The sequence below is a fragment of the Triticum dicoccoides genome, chromosome 2B (genome assembly GCF_002162155.2).
Source record: "Triticum dicoccoides isolate Atlit2015 ecotype Zavitan chromosome 2B, WEW_v2.0, whole genome shotgun sequence".
Taxonomy (NCBI): Eukaryota; Viridiplantae; Streptophyta; class Magnoliopsida; order Poales; family Poaceae; genus Triticum; species Triticum dicoccoides.
The window spans coordinates 563807956-563822393 of record NC_041383.1 but is presented as its reverse complement, the minus strand read 5'-3'; the positions used below and the strand labels follow the sequence as shown (position 1 = coordinate 563822393).

Sequence of the window (14438 nt, the reverse complement as noted above, 5' to 3'; positions counted from 1 at the left end):
GAGGGGTGTGTCATACCGCAAAACTGGACTCCACGGGATACTGTTCATCTCCACCTTCGACCCCCTCCAGCCTCCATGGGCTACTGTCGACCTCCTCCAGCCTCCACAGGCTCCTGTTCATCTAGCCTCCACCGTGCGCTCTCCACCGGCTACTGCTCAACCACCCCTCCACGGGCATCCCTCCACCGTCTACTGTTCATCCAGCCCTCCACACCACGGGGTCCTGTTCAACCACCCCTTCACCGTCTACTGTTCATCCAGCCATCCACACCACGGGTTCCTGTTCATCCAGAGGCAACGCCACCGCTCACTGTTCATCCACCCCCCGCAACACTCACTGTTCATCCCAGAGGTAGCATCGATCGGCTTCAGCTAGCAGCAGTAGTGAAGGAATCGCTCCATCGGGTTCAGTTAACAGCCATCGATCGATCGCTCGGGTTCAGTAACGCGTAGCCTGTAGTGCAATCGCTCGGGTTCAGTTAGAGCCCAACGCCTCGCTCGGCTTCGGTTAGAGCCAACGCCTCGCACACACGCGCGTACGTACGAGAGAAACGCGCATCACTCTGCCCCCGACCTCCCACCATAACCGGCAACTCCCTGAAATTTTCCTCCCCCTCGCTTCTACCATGGTTTTTTCCGTCATGGACGGCCCAAAGAATGTCATGCAGCTGCGTCTCCGGCCCACCCAGGACAAAAAGCCCATTTTCTGTCATGATTTTTTGTCATAGAAGTAGGAGCCCACCACATCAATGATCATACTGGGTTTTGTCACAATTATCATCATAGAAGTGTCATATGTATGACAGAATTTTTTTTTTCGGCCCAAAATGTCATGGATGTGTCTTTTTTTGTAGTGAAACCTGCACCTGCAACTGTTGTTGTAGTAATCCATGAGCCACGAGGACTTAGCAATCCCACTACCATGGGTATCAATACTAGCAAAGCTTAATGGGTAAGGAAGAGGTAAGGTGGTGAGGTTGCAGCAGCGACTAAGCATATATGGTGGCTAACATATGCAAATAAGAGCGAGAAGAGAGCAAACAGAACGGTCGTGAAGCTAGTAATGATCAAGAGGTGATCCTGAACTCCTACTTACGTCAACCATAACCCAAAACCGTGTTCACTTCCCAGACTCCGCCGAAAAGAGACCATCATGGCTACACACACGGTTGATGCGTTTTAATTCGGATCTGGTGTCAAGTTATCTACAACCGGACATTAACAAATTCCCATCTGCCATATAACCGCGGGCACGGCTCTCGAAAGTTTATACCCTGCAGGGGTGTCCCAACTTAGCCCATGATAAGCTCTCACGGTCAACGAAGGATATTCCTTCTCCCAGGAAGACCCGATCAGTCTCGGAATCCCGGTTTACAAGACATTTCGACAATGGTAAAACAAGACCAGCAAGACCGCCCGATGTGCCGACATCCCGATAGGAGCTGCACATATCTCGTTCTCAGGGCAACACCGGATGAGCAATACATACAACTAAAACCAGACATTAAGTTTCCCTGAGGGGGCGCTGCAAAGGGCTCTAGTTCGGACCAGCACTTAGAGAAGCACTGGCCCGAGGGGGAGGGCTTAAATAAGGATGACCGTTGGGTTAATTACTCCCAAGGGAAAAGTAGGCGGTGGTGAGGAAAATGGTAAAATCAAGGTTGGGCCTTGCTGGAGGAGTTTTATTCAAAGCGAACTGTCAAGGGGGTCCCATAAATCACCCAACCGCGTAAGGAATGCAAAATCCGGGAACATAACACCGGTATGATGGAAACTAGGGCGGCAAGAGTTGAACAAAACACCAGGCATAAGGCCGAGCCTTCCACCCTTTACCAAGTATATAGATGCATTAATAATATAAGAGATATTGTGATATCCCAACATAATCCTGTCCATCATGGAGCAATCTTCAACTTCACCTGCAACTAACAACGCTATAAGAGGGGCTGAGCAAGGCGGTAACATAGCCAAGCAATGGTTTGCTAGGAAGGGTGACAAAGGTTAGAGGTTCATGGAAATTTGGGGAGGCTTGAAGAACAAGTGATAGGAAGCGCAGCATAGCGATAGAATGAAGCAACTAGCATAGCAATGATAGTAATGAGATCCAAGGTGACGGTCATCTTGCCTGAAATCCCGCTAGGAAGAAGAACGAGTCCATGAAGAAGACGAACGGATGAAGCCGAACCAAGCGTAGACGAACGAATCCTCACGATCGCAACGAAACGGGAACTATCGAGAAGAAGCACACAACAAGGTAAACACACAACACATGAACAAGGCATGATGCTCAACCAACCATGGTGCATAAAAAAGCTACATGAGGCTACTCATGGCAAGAGATGATGCAAACAAGAACAACATATCAAGGCAAGTTTAAATGAGACCGGAAACAACATATAACAATTCCGGTAAGTCCTCATATGAAAATTTAGAAATTGGTCCAGATGTGAATAACCGTTATGTTCAAGTTTTTAAACAGAAAGTTAAGATGCACCAAGATGATCTACACGAAATTCTAGTTAAGTTACATATAAAGTTCATTTAATTCGGAGCTACGGCCTAGAAGATATGAGCAAAACAAGTTAAACATGGCATTGATGCAAAATGCATACAAACATCAAGCAAACACTTCAAAACAAGGATGCAACAAGGTAATATGAAACTACAAGCAATTCTAAGCAAGTTTCATATAGAGCTCACTCAAAACGGAGCAATGGTTCAACACATAGACTATACAAGTTTAAAGGACAAGCTGTCCAAAACAACAACTAGGCATCTAGCAAGCATCAAAACAATATGCTACAACACCTCAACATAATAACAAAAGGCATGGGCATGAAGTACAGGTAGAGCATAACAAAACATGAATACTGAGCTATCTCCAGAAATCACTAGAACATGTTCAAAAGGACGTGGCAAGATTGCAAATAATAACAGTTTCAGACTTAGCAGAAATAACATCAGGTTGCAATGTTTAGAGCTATCAAACAACATGTTACAGGAACTTAACATGGCAAACAAAGGCATGGCATGAATCTACTAATTTCATAGAACACAAGTCCCTTACTGACCATGAGCCAAAAGGGCACAGAAAATATGATGGCACCCATGTAAACATAGCAAGTGATATGACAGATTCATACATGGCAGGAACAACAATAAGTAGGCATGTTGGTGAGCTTGTACAACTCACCACAGAGCAATACATGGCATGGCAAGGTGACCAACAGAAATAAGGCATGTTTATGAAGCTAATCATGGCAAGAGCGAGTTCATAGCATGCTTGGATTACTAACAACAATCATGGCAACATTGAACTTAATGTTAACAGACTAACAGCAACATTATTTAGCAAGTTTAGAGCAAGATAGAAACAAGTTACAGCAGGCTATAAATGCAACCAGGGGAATGAATGGATAGAACATGACATGTATAACAAAACATCCTTAGTGAACATCTCTAGATTATGCATAGAATGACTTGTAGCAGCAGGTTTACATAGCATCATGATATAGCAGATTCAGCCTAGCAAAACAGTAATAGCAAGTACCCTACTTCATGAGCTCGATGCACTCACTACAAGACTCACAAAAATAGATGGGTTGCACCCCTGTAAAGATGGCATGATGTAGCACAAAACTGTAGACATCAAGCTCATAATATGCACACACAAAATGCAACAAAAATGACAAATCATCAAGTTCTGCTAACAGACAGCAGTTAACATCATATAGCACTATTGCAACGATGATTAGGGCATCAAGATGAACTCAAATGAACATGGAACAATGGAATGAAATGAAGTGCATCTCTCAGTGAACATTTTGATATATCAAGCACGCAAAATGGAGCAATATGCAACGAGATATGACAGGTCAGAGTAGCCCACATGAGATGAAATAATTCGGGGACTTGGAGGAAAACGGGGTCAACCTCATATCTGCACGGATTTCGAGGCGAGGCGGATCTCACCGGAGAACACGCCGGAGTGGAGGGGAGGTCACCGGAGATGGCCGGATCCGGTGGATCTAGGCCGGATCCAGCCGATCCCGGCAGCGGAGGGTGGTAGAGGTCGACGGGGAGAGGCGGAGGACGACACTCGACCGTCCTCGAGCGGCGGCGCAGCGGGCGCCGTGAACTGGCGGCGGGGTGAGGCGGCCTGGGACGCACGAGGTCACCGGCGGGGAGGCGCGAGGGCGGCGGGGCCAAACGGGCGGCGGGGCGATGGTCAGCGTGGGGCGGGAACGCTCCAGGACGGCTGCGCACGGAGAGGGGCGCCCGCGGCGACGAGCTTGGCGATGGCGGCGGAGGGGCCGGCTGCCAGCGGCGGTGGCGCAGCTCGCCGGCGGCGGGACCGGAGGGCAGGGAGGCGGAGCGGGGTGCTGCTCGGGGCGGTTGGGCCCCGATGGGCTCAGCGGGCCCGCCCCGGGCCTGGCGGGCCAGTGGCGGCGCGCGATGGCTGGGCCACATGGCGGTGGCGAGTTCGTCGGGGATGGCGGCGCTGGACGTGTCCGGCGGCGTAGAGGAGGGTGGATCTAGGGTTAGGGTGGAAATCTTCCGTGAATTTCGGGGGGAGGGGCTAATTTATAGATTCTGGGAGCTAGGAGAGTCCAAATGGGGTGCGGTTTTCGCCCACACGATCGTGATCGAACGACTGAGAGCATGGAGGGCGTTTGGATGGGTTATTGGGCTGTTTTGGAGGGGTGTTGGGCTGCACACAAAAGAGGCCTTTACGGTTACCCGGTTAACCGTTGGAGTATCAAACGTACTCCAAATGGCACGAAACTTGACAGGCGGTCTACCGGTGGTGTACCAAGGCCGCTTGGCAAATCTCGGTCCATTCGAAGAATGTTTAACACCCGCTCACGAAAAGAGGCAAAAAGGGGGCGCCGGAGGACATAGGAGTGTCGGATTGCAAAACGGACAACGGGGAAAATGCTCGGATGCATGAGACGAACACGTATGCAAAAATGAGATGCACAGGATGACATGGCAAAGTGCCACACGCAAGCAAATGACATGGCAATAACGGCGAATAACTGGCAAACACCTGGCTCATCAGATCCGGGGCGTTACATTAGGCAGTTTGCTCTAGTGGTTCACTTATATCTTTTTAGAGCAGGGCGGTGGCTTTATTTCATAGAAATTGATGAATTCTCATGCTTCACTTATATTATTTTGAGAGTCTTAAACAGCATGGTAATTTTCTTAGGTCATTAATTTAGTTCTAATATGATAGGCATCCAAGAGGGATATAATAAAAACTTTCATATAAAGAGCATTGAATATATGAGAAGTTTGATTCCTTGCGTTTGTTTTGAGATATAAATATGGGATATTAGAGTAATGATAGTGAGTAATTGTGGATTGGTAGAAATACCCATGTTAAATTTTGTGATTCCTGTCGCATGCACGTATGGTAAACCGTTATGTGATGAAGTCGGAGCATTATTTATTTTTTCATTGTCTTCCTTACGGGTGGCGGTCGAGGACGAGCGATGGTATTTTGCTACCAATATATGCCCCTAGGTGCACGCGTGTAGTACTTTGTTTCGATGGTTATGTGAGTTCTTTATGACTAATGTTGAGTCCATGGATTATACGCACTCTCACCCTTCCACCATTGCTAGCCTCTCTAGTACCGCACAATTTTCGCCGGTGCGTTAAACCCACCATATACCCTTCCTCAAAATAGCCACCATACCTATCTATTATGGCATTTCCATAGCCATTCCAAGATATATTGCCATGCAACTTCCACCGTTTCATTTATTATGACACATACCATCATTGTCATATTGCTTTGCATGATCATGTAGTTGGCATAGTATTTGTGGCAAGGCCACCGTTCATATTTTTTATACATGCCACTCTTCATCATTGCACATCCCGGTACACTGCCGGAGGCATTCGTATAGAGTCATATCTTGTTCTAGTATCGAGTTGTAATTCTTGAGTTGTAAGTAAATGAAAGTGTGATGATCACCATCACACGAACATTGTCCCATGTGAGGAAAGTATGATGGAAGCAATGATTCCCTCAGAAGTTGGGATGAGTCTCCGGACTTTATAAAAAATAAAAGAAGCCAAAGAAGCCCAAATAAAAAAGGGGCCAAAGAAGCCCTAAAATAAGAAAGAGAAAAAGAGAGAACGGAAAATGTTACTATCCTTTTTCTATAGTTGTGCTTCAAAGTAGCACCATGATCTTCAGGATAAATGGTCTCCTATTTTGTCACTTTCATATACTAGTTGTGCTTGTATATTCCAGTGATGGGCTTCCTCAAATTGCCCTAGGTCTTCATGAGCAAGAAAGTTGGATGCACACCCACTTAGTTTCTTTTTGAGCTTTCATACACTTATAGCTCTAGTGCATCCATTGCATGGCAATCCCTACTCACTTCCATCGATAGCAATTTATGGGCATCTTCATAGCCCATTAATTTACCTAGTTGATGTGAGACTTTCTCCTTCTTTTTGTCTTCTCCACAACCACCATATTCTATTCCACCTATAGTGCTATATCCATGGCTCACGATCATGTATTGCGTGAAAGTTGAAAAAATTTGTGAACACCAAACGTATGAAACAATTGATTGGCTTGTCATCAGGGTTGTGCATTATGAAATACTTTGTGTGATGCAGATGGAGCATATAGCCATATTATATGATTTTGTAGGGATAACTTTCTTTGGCCGTCTTATTATGAGAAGACATGATTGCTTTATTAGTATGCTTGAAGTATTATTGTTTTTATGTCAATATTAAACTTTTGTTTTGAATCTTATGGATCTGAATATTCTTGCCACAATAAAGAAGATTGCATTGACAAATATTAGGTAGCATTCCCCATCAAATTTTTTGTTTTTATTACTTACCAACTCGAGGACGAGCAGGAATTAAGCTTGGGGATGCTTGATACGTCTCCAACGTATCTATAATTTTTTATTGTTCCATGCTATTACATTATCTGCTTTGGATGTTTTATATGCATTAATATGCTATTTTATATTATTTTTGGGACTAACTTATTAACCTAGAGCCCAGTGCCAGTTTCTGTTTTTTATTTGTTTTTGACTTTTACAGAATAGGAATATCAAACGGAGTCCAAATGGAATACATCTTTACGATGATTTTTCTTGGACCAGAAGACACCCAGAAGACTTGGGGAGAGGGCCAGAAGAATCCCGAGGGAGCCACAAGCCCTCAAGGCGCACCCAGGGGGGCACCCTTGACTTGTGGGCCCCTCGGGAGTCCCCTAACCCTAACTCCGCCTCTATATTTTCTCAAATATTCTGCAAACATCAAAAGCGTCCACTGAGGGAGTCCTGGATAAGGGGGTATCCGGACAGCCGGACTATATACTTTGGTCGGACTGTTGGACCGTGAAGATACAAGACTCAAGACTTCGTCCCGTGTCCGAATGGGACTCTCCTTGGCGTGGAAGGCAAGCCTGGCGATTCGGATGTAGATCTCCTCCTCTGTAAACCGACTTTGTGTAACCCTAGCCCCCTCCGGTGTCTATATAAACCGGAGGGTTTAGTCTGTAGGACACAACAACAATCATACCATAGGCTAGCTTCTAGGGTTTAGCCTCTCTGATCTCGTGGTAGATCAACTCTTGTAATACTCATATCATCAAGATCAATCAAGCAGGAAGTAGGGTTTTACCTCCATCGAGAGGGCCCGAACCTAGGTAAACATCATGTCCCCTGCCTCCTGTTACCATTAGTCTTAGACGCATAGTTCGGGACCCCCTACCCGAGATCCACCGGTTTTGACACCGACATTGGTGCTTTCATTGAGAGTTCCACTGTGCCGTCGCGATAAGGCCTGATGGCTCGTCTCGTTGTCAAAGACAACATCACCTCCGGGGGAGCCCTGGCTTTAGGCCAAACCCTCTGCCTGGGCGGCTTCGTTATGACCGCCCGATCGGCTGTTGCGCCGACAATGACTTCTCAGGTCATTAAAAATAGCCTCCACGTCGATTCGGAATTCCCCGAACAGATGGACCCAATGGAGCTCTTCTCCCTCAATGAGCTCTTGGATCGCATCGCCGCCCTGTGCGTCGCTACGACTATGACCAGATTGGTCTTAAACCTGATCAAAGGGAGATTCACTCTCCACCGGTCACCCACGAGATAGCGGTAGTGGAAGAGCATCATCCTAATTCTCCCTCCACTATGAGGACGAACTATGTCCGGATTTCTGAGCTCTCCGAGCCGGACACCCGCTCGCGGGAGGACATGACCCCGGTCCCGGACTCAGGATCGCGGGGCAGGCCAAAGAAATCAGGCAACACCCCAGAACTCGAGCCGTTAAGCTCGGAAGCTCCTTTTCCCCTGGGTCCCAGATCGGGTCGGAATTCGGATTCAAATCCGCCCACCCACCCAAATTTATCCAATCTTTCCCATATCAGACAAGAGCCCCAAGAAACAGTACATCATTACTTGGCCAGATTCCTCCTTGTGATAAACAAGGTCATGGACTGTCGCGAGGCAGATGCAATCTCCCTCTTTTGTAAAAATTGCACGGACAAAGGGATCCTCAATGCTATAAGTCGCCGTGAAATAGTACACTTCACTGACTTAGCAGCCATAGTGGAAAAATACTGCGCGATGGAAAGCACCTAGAAAACCCAAACAAGTTTTTGGGACAATCCGGCTCTAGCCAAATCCTCTGTTCGAACTAAAAGGGTAAACTCTCGTAAGTCACCCGATTCAAGTACCAAGAAAATAAAGCCCGCCGTAAGGCACGGAGCCGTATTGGAAGAATGGCTAAACGGGTCGTGCAAGATTCACGACACACCGGATACTATGCCAACGCATAGCCTGAGCATGTTGGATACTCCGGCAGGTAGCAAAGAGCGGCGAGGATCTCCTCATAAAACATACAACAGAGCAACATCCCGCCGGAGACAACAATACAGTATTTACAGTCTTCGAGACTTTCGCCTCAAATAATAGGCGCAAGTGAGCTCAGCGCAGCCTCGCAGAAGTTTGCCACGTGGCAACAATAAACCCATGGAATGACACGGCTATAACTTACAATGCCAGTGACGAACCTCAATTCCGAATAGTCCGAGTACCAGCCGCTTTGGTCCTTAGCCCAATCATGGATGGCTTCAGACTTACTAAAGTGCTCATGGACGGTGGAAGCAGACTAAACCTCATCTATGAGGAAACGCTTAACAAGATGGAAATTGACAAGAGCCGCATTGAACGGAGCAGCACGACCTTCAGGGGAATCATCCCTAGTCGGGAGGCACAATGCGCGGGGAAAATCACACTAGATGTGGTATTCGGCACGCCGGAGAATTACGGGTCCGAAGAAATTACATTCCAAGTGGCCCCGTTCAGCAGTGGATACCACGCCCTCTTGGGGCGGGACGCATTCACGAGCTTTCAGGCTATACTCCACTACGGGTACATGAAGCTCAAAATGCCCGGGCCAAATGGAATCATCACTCTAGCTAGCAATCCAGACGTCGCACTCCATGCCGAAAATAAAACCGCCGCCCTCGCCCTGGAGGCATTGTCAGAAGCCCTCGCGGACAAAGAACTGACAACACTACGAGCAACAGTAGACAGAGACAACGTGATACTCGACAAGCGACCTAAATCCACCTCCTTCAAACCAGCGGATGATCGAGATAGTCAAATTCCAGGTCCACCCAACGGACCCTTCGAAGACCGCTTCCATCGGGACACAGCTGAACCCCACAATAGACGCCGCACTGCGAGACTTCCTGCGTGAAAATTGGGACATTTTCGCCTGGCATCCTTTAGACATGCCGGGCATCCCATGTAGGCTGGCCGAACACAACCTCAACATACTAAAAGGATACAAGCCAGTCAAGAAGACTCTTAGACGCTTCTCCAAGCCTAAGCGACAAGCCATGGGGGAAGAGCTAGCCAAGCTACTCGAGGCCCGATTCATCAGAGACATCAAACATCCGGATTGGCTAGCAAACTTGGTAATGGTACCAAAAAAGGACAAATCCTGGCGCTTGTGTGTCGATTTCAAAGACCTCAATAAATCTTGCCCTAAGGATCCCTTCCCCCTCCCCCGCATTGATCAAATAATCGATGCCACCGCAGGACACGACTCATTGTGTTTCCTCGATGCATACTCTGGATACCATGAAATAAAGATGGCGGAGTCCGACCAGGCTGCAACAACCTTCACCACTCCGTACGACCCCTTCTGTTTCAACACCATGCCCTTCGGGCTAAAAAACGTCGGCGCAACCTACCAACGCATGATTCAGACATGCCTGGAAAAACAAATCGGCAAGACAATCGAGGCCTACGTAGACGACGTGGTCGTCAAAACAAGACGCGTCGAAACCTTAATAGACGACTTGAGGCTTACGTTCGATAACATCCGAACATACGACATCAAGCTCAACCCGGAGAAGTGTGTCTTCGGAGTACCCTCCGGAAAGTTGCTCGGCTTCATCGTTTCCAATAGAGGAATTGAAGCCAATCCGGCAAAAATCCGAGCTCTGTAACAGTTGGCTACCCCAACAGACCTCAAGAAGATCCAGAAACTAACTGCATGTGTGGCTGCCTTAAGCTGCTTTATCTCCTGCTTAGGAGAAAAGGGACTACCCCTGTATCGCCTTCTCAGACGCACCGAACACTTCGAGTGTACAGATGCATCCATGGCCGGACTGGAAGAAATAAGGCACTCTTGGCCACCAACCCAGTCCTAACTGCGCCAAACATTGGCGAACCCATGCTATTATCCATAGCCGCAACAAACCAAGTTGTGAGCGCAATGCTCGTTGTCGAACGAGAGGCAGACGGACACAAGTTCCCTCTCCAAAAGCCAGTATATTATGTGTCCACGGTCCTCACTCCATGTAAATCTCGGTACCCGCACTATAAAAAGATAGCGTATGCGGTTTTCATGGCATCCCGAAAACTACGACACTACTTTCAGGAGTGTTCAATTACGATGGCCTCCGAAGTACCACTCAATGACATAACAAATGACCGCGACGCAACAGGCCGAATTGCTAAATGGGCTATTGAGCTCCTTCCGATCGACATAACATACAAACCATGGCGGGCCATTAAGTCGCAAGTACTAGCTGACTTCGTCGCCGAATGGACAGAGGCCGAACTCCCTAAATAGTACGGCGTGTACTCAAATTGGATCATGCATTTCGACGGATCCAAAATGCTAGCTGGATTGGGAGCAGGTGTCGTCCTGACATCCCCCACCTTGGATACGGTACAGTACGTCCTCCAAATACTATACAGAGATTCCAACAATGCAGTCGAATACGAGGCTCTATTGCATGGTCTTTGGATGGCGGTCTCCATGGGCATTCAATGCCTCGAAGTGCACGGGGACTCAAACCTCGCAATATCTCAGGTAAATGGAGACTTTGACGCCAAGGACCCGAAGATGGCGGCTTATCGCAATGCCGTCCTCAAGATGTAAGCTCGGTTCGAGGGGCTCGAATTGCACCATGTGGTCAGAGAAAATAATCAAGCGGCCGATATCCTCGCCCGCATTGGCGCTAGATGCGACCCCGTCCCACCTAATATCTTCTTAGAAAGGTTGTTCAAGCCGTCCGTGGCATGGGAAGGGGAGTCCGGTACTATTAGTCCGGCTCCAAATACAACCCCAGATTCTGAACCTTCAGACGTAATCGGAGGCTCGGCCAACGCAATAACATCTTCGACCCACGAAATAATGGCTGTCATCGCCCCGTGGACCGAGCCCTTCTTGGCCTACCTCAATAGGCAAGAGCTCCCCGAGGACCAAAATGAGGCACGTTGTATTGTGCGGCGCTGTAAAGCCTACAAAGTCCATGAAGGAGAACTCTACAAGAAGAGCTCCACCAGAGTGCTCCAACGATGCATCTCCGAAGAGGAATGGCGGCAGCTCTTAGCCGAAATCCATTCCGGACTAGGCGGGCACCACGCGGCAGCCCGAGCTCTCGTGAGCAAGGCACGGACAGGATTCTACTGGCCGACAGGCCGGGCGGACGCACAGGCACTCGTCCAACATTGCGTTGGTTCTCAACTATTTGCCAATCAGAGCCATATGAACCCTACTGCTCTCCAAACAATCCCCATAACTTGGCCCTTCGCGGTCTGGGGGCTGGATATGGTAGGACCCCTTAAAGGGGGAAGCCATAAGAAAGATACTTATTGGTCATGGTGGACAAGTTCACCAAATGGATAGAAGTCAAACCAGTTAAAACGGCCGAATCCGGACTAGTGATAGACTTCATATCGGAGGTTGTACACCGCTACGGTGTCCCCCATAGTATAATCACGGACAATGGCTCCAATTTTACAGCCGAAGAGGTAAAAGCCTGGAGCGTCAAAATAGGCATTAAGCTTGACTATGCCTCTGTCTATCACCCCCAAACAAACGGTCAAGTTGAACATGCAAATGGTCTTATCATGAGCGGCATCAAACCCAAACTAGTGCGATCCTTGAAGGAATCAGACACGCATTGGGTCGAGGAACTCGACTCCGTACTCTGGGGGCTACGGACCACGCCGAATCGCACTACCGGATACACACCTTTTTTATGGTATACGGCGCAGAAGCAGTACTACCCTGCGACATAATTCATGACTCACCTCGCGTGCGCATGTATGAAGAGAAGGAGGCCGAGTTAGACTGGCAGGACTACTTAGATGCTTTGGAGGAGGAGCGTGATGTCGCTAAAGCCCGTTCCTGTATTCTACCAGCAACAGGCTCGAAGGTATCAAAGCAGAGAAGTACGCGCCAAAACTTATAACATTGGCGAACTCGTTCTACGCCTACCTGAGAAGAAGGACAAACTCAAACCCAAGTGGGAGGGTCCCTTCATCATTGATAAAGTTCTCACCGGAGGAGCGTACCGTCTGCGCAACGCATCTGATAACAGACTCGAGCCAAACCCATGGAACGTGGCCAGACTCCGGAGATTCTACGCCTAGCGCTGAACCCAGTGTTCATCTCCTTCACTCCACTTCTTCAATTATGTTCCCTTTCCTCCTTTCTCTCCCCTTTTCTTTTTCTTTCTTTTCACAGCCTTAAAACTGTACGGAAGCCCTGAGCATTCCAGCCGCACTATGCGTGCACACTATACCTGGGGGCTTCCTATTCGGAAGCTAAATATAACCACTTTTAATGGATTCTTGCTAGCCACATATGCATTTTTCTTTCCATATGTGCCTTTCCTTCACCATTATATGAATCGATATGACTTAAGTTTTGGCCATGCTAGGTTGCCTGGCTCTTGTATTTATGCCCTACATTCCCGTTAATTCGGCTAGGGCATAAGGGGAGCACCTCTGCAATTGTTACTGCCGGTTGAGCCGGATGTGTACCTCAGACTGGGTGAAGCCGAAAGCTAGTGTTCTTAAGGGAATATTCAGTTGATGAATAAAAGATGTCCTCGTTCATAACAATGAAAAAACCCAGATGTTTTGTTTCCTGTGCTTCTGTTTGCAGATCGGACATGCACATCGATGCATGCGTACCTAGAGAAAGGAACCCCTAATGAAACTATTCTATCTGGAAGATGTTTCTTACTATCCATGTAATATAACATAACTAGTTGGGTACTTGTCTGTTCAAGCACTTATGACCCCTACGCCTGGTCTCCATGCATACCCCGTTTTTTCATAACTGTGCGGGTATTCGGACACACCCCGGACTATCGGATCCGGGGGCTGAAGGGAAAAGGTCCGCCATGACAAATGATTTTCAATCCGGCTAGGGAGTACATGAGCCCGTTCAAATTACATAATCATATCGACTGGCCGTACTCTTCCTCTATACCATCCAACAGGCTGTCTAACTTACAATCCTGCTGGGAATACTTTGCAGCTAACGCTACTTGATCATACACCAAACTAGCGGGTATCTCTTGCCCATCTGGCCCAGCCGGTCCAACTTCGGCCATATGGTTAGGGTCAGCCTTGGCGTATCGCCTCTTCACCATGGCCCAAGCTTCTCTCGCACCTTGCCGGCAAGCTGACACCTTCCATAAATGGAAGCGCCGCCGTGCTCCTTTGAGCATCTCTACAAGTTCGCTCATACCTCCCGACAGGAAAGCGGACGACCACAAAGCCTGGGAAATACCCTACATCACCTGCCGAGCTCGCTCATGCAGTTGTGAAAGCTCCTGCAGCATATCGCCTGCGGAACCGGGCATCTCCTCTCCAGGGTGTCCCATCAACATACGTGCAGACATAACTCTGTCAATACGCCTCCTTGCCGAACTATACCACAGTTCGTTCAAGCACTTACTATAAATGCCGCGTCGAAGCCTACGGTTCTCCTTCACGGAGTCCGCGAGCTGAGCCCGAACATCTTTCAGTTCGACGATCAGTTGGAGATTAGCATCTTGCAGCTTTATCCTCTCCTGAATAGATTGCGTCAGCATGCGTTCGCCCGCCTTCAACTGACTTTGCAGATGC

At 48.1% G+C, this 14438-nt stretch overlaps 1 pseudogene; it reads right to left on the bottom strand.

The window, feature by feature from the left end:
- The window catches only part of LOC119361010, a 44745-nt pseudogene extending 40275 nt beyond the window's left edge, over positions 1-4470 (bottom strand).
- Positions 4471-14438: the final 9968 nt, after the last annotated feature.